Source organism: Rhinolophus ferrumequinum, chromosome 23, assembly GCF_004115265.2.
Source record: "Rhinolophus ferrumequinum isolate MPI-CBG mRhiFer1 chromosome 23, mRhiFer1_v1.p, whole genome shotgun sequence".
NCBI lineage: Eukaryota > Metazoa > Chordata > Mammalia > Chiroptera > Rhinolophidae > Rhinolophus > Rhinolophus ferrumequinum.
The window spans coordinates 43,407,577-43,410,922 of NC_046306.1; the positions used below are offsets into that span (position 1 = coordinate 43,407,577).

The following is a 3,346-nucleotide window of genomic DNA, read 5'->3' on the forward strand; positions in this document are numbered from 1 at the left end:
GGGCCGATTACCCTAGACCTGGGCTATCCGAATCAGCCTCCTTTGTGAAAATGACCACACCACCAGAATTTGGAACTCAGCTTGGACACTAGAAACTTCCACACAATGAGATCGATTTCTAAAACTCTAACAAGATGGTCACCTGTAAGACATGAGATTTGTTTGTAATTTTATTAAACCAATTATTTAAAAAGTATATTAAGCTATTGCCATGTAATTTTTTTTCTGAGGGTTTCTGATACCCATTTATATTATAGTAAGCAAGTAAATTGAACATACAACACAAAGAAAAAGGGTGTGTTGTATAAGTGTGTATGTTTGAGTGAATGTGGATACCTGTGGGTGGGTGTATGTTTTGTGTGAATGATTGTGTGAATGTTAAAGTTGCCAGGCTTAGCAAATAAAAATGTTGGACCCCAATTAAATTTGAATTTCCAATAAACAACGAATAATTTTTAGTTTAAGTATGTCTCAAATAGTGCATTGAACATACTTATACTAAAAATTAGTCATTGCTTATCTGAAATTCAATTTAAACTGGGCATCCTGTACCTTCCTGTATTTTATTTGGCAATCCTAATAAATGTGAGTGTGTGGAGTTGTGTCATCATGTGTAGTGTGTGTATGTGTGCGTGTGTGTGCTTGCGCGCATGCACATGTGTGCACACACACACACAAGTAAGCTAGGGCTGGGTGGGGGAGAGAGGTCTACGTGAGGAACATGGATAAAGGTGCCACCACCAATCTGAAAGAAGCCACCCAATGCTAATCTTCACTTCATCTCACCCTCAAAAGAAAGAGTACCATAGATCATACCATAAAACAAACCATAAATTATAAATTGCAAGTTTCATTTATTTCCAAAGACTTTACAAAACTTGAAAATATAAATTTTGAGAACTTTTGTGACTTTGATCAAAAACATTGACAGCTGAAAACATCTGGTCTGGTGAATTTCTAACTTAGGGACTGACTCTAGAGGACTTTCCCCCAAGACCCAGGATCACTGGCATATCACTTCCTCTCTTATTGCACATATGAATAAGTCACACCTTCACTTCATTAACTCCATATCTGGGGAAATCATCCTAAGAAAATAATCTGAAATGCATTAACTACATTCTGTAAGTACATTTTTTTATAAAATGGACTGCCATGTTTATAAAATGGAAAACAACTGCAAATACCTAAATGTCATAATAAAGGATGACTGAGTTGGTTATGGTCCACTTACACAAAATAATATGCAACTAGTAAAGCAATGTTTATGAAAGTTTTGTATTATGCAGACTGAAGGCAAACTGAAAAGTGGGAGACACTTATAAAGTGATTCATCTATGAATATAATGTATGAAATATATAGTGTATGAAAACACTGCTAGGAAAGGAAAGAAATTTTTACCAAGTTGGAAAAATATAAGTGAGAAAAAATGCACCAAATCATTGGTAGAACGTTTTATTTTTGTGGTGATTATTTTTTTTTCTTTTTTTTTTTCTTTTTCATTGATCTTATATGTCCTCAGGACAATGTAGCATTATTGAATGACTATTACATCCTATGGAGAATTTCAATCTTTGGTCACAGCATTAAGAGCTCCTGGTTTTGATCCCACAAGCTCTCTTTGAAATGATGTATATGTGGTGAGTTTTAAAAAGATTTATTTTATTTTATTTTTCATGCCTTTCAAAAGGAATATCTGGTACTTTCAAAATTGGAAATAAAATTTATTTTGCAAGCTGAATAAGCAAATACATAAGTGCATTTGATGGTCGTGATGCAGATAGATCACATTTTGTCCCTGAGACCACATGTAGCTGTGAGCACCATGGAAAGACTGGGGGGCCACTATGAAGGGACTGTGCCAGGACAGTCAGGATGACGCACAGCTGACCTGGAGGAGAATGCTGAATGGACTCCTGCTGCTGCAATTCAGGTGCTCTGGGGCTTACCAACCAGTCAAGGAACACTGCATAACAACAGGGTTCTAGTCACATTTAGACAGAGGGTTTCAAGAGGGAAAATTCCCATGCCTAATTGTCAAGGCCAGCTAAATGATGGCTGGCACCCCAGGCATGTGGCTGGCATTGAGTTTACGGAACAACAATAAACATACAAGTCTACACACCTGGCAGAAGGATCTTGAAGTCAGACCCGTGCCCCAGAATCATCTGAGAAAAGTGTTTATTTCCCATTAATTCCCCCACCTGTTGTCTTCATGTTCTTGTGCACTCAAGGTTCCGTTCTATCCACAATTTGATTTGATTCTAGCTGTTGCCTCATGTGTCTTATATTTCTTTATTATTCTCATGCTTTGATGTATGAAAAGTGCACTTGTAGATGGTGTATTTGCTCTGAGAAATCCCATAAAATCTCTCAGCCTAGGAATACTCAAGGAGCAAAGCCCAGGGGCTCTTGGAGTATGGGGGCCAATGGAGGTTTATGCAAGGCCAATTTACGACTGACCCTTCTGAATGGGTGAGTTCAAAAGTGACTTAAACATGGAAAAGAAAATACTGCATTGTATTAAATTTTCCTGTAGGGCATGGCACCATATGACATAGATCTAGATACAGACAGAGAAGTCACTTTTGCCCTTGACTGCAGCATCCATTCTACTCTCCTCTGTTGGGGAACAGCTTGGGGGGTGGGGCCTGACTGTCTCAGTCAATGGGGACAACCATTCACTCTCCCCTGCTATGGTGATCCCTCTAAGTGCTGGTTCAAGAATGGACATGTAACTCAGTCTGGGACAATGAGACATGAGGGCAAGACCCTTGACAAAGCACTATCCCTTTGGACAGCAAGGTGTGTGAGTGTGATGCTCAAAATTGTTGCAGCCACACTGAAGAGCAAGGGTCCTTGGATGAGCTAGCAGGACAGAAAGTAGGAGGAAGGCAGGACAGATGGTGTTGTTAACCCAGTCGTTAAATCTCACCAACATGGAAGGGTCTGCTGGTCCCTGGACTTTCTAGGTATGGGAACAAATAAATGTCTTTTATTGTTCAAAACTGCTTGCGTGGGACTTTCTGTCATTTATACAGAAAATCTCTAAATTTGTTCATATAGTTATTATACCTTCACAAGCAAAAACATGGACAATGAATGTGTTAGAGAAGTAAGAGAAAGAATTGGGGTCTTCCTAGAAAATTCAGAATCTATAATTGTCATATATAAACCATAAATACAATCATTTTCCCCACATGACGTTACTTGGAGGCTAAATTGAAATCACAACTTCCAAAAAGGTGTGACATAGATGGTTGAGTGGTAAGGCCAAGGATGGCCCTAGCAAAAACTGTGTGTTTGGCAGCGCCCAACAAGCCATCTCAAACCCCTGCCCCTTTC

At 38.9% G+C, this 3,346-nt stretch overlaps 1 non-coding gene across 1 annotated transcript; it reads right to left on the minus strand.

Moving 5' to 3' along the window:
- Positions 1 to 1,507: 1,507 nt before the first annotated feature.
- Positions 1,508 to 1,634, minus strand: LOC117016373 (small nucleolar RNA SNORA25). Its single transcript, XR_004421896.1, has one exon. It is a non-coding gene; the product is annotated as a small nucleolar RNA SNORA25 (small nucleolar RNA).
- Between the last annotated feature and the right edge of the window lie 1,712 nt (positions 1,635 to 3,346).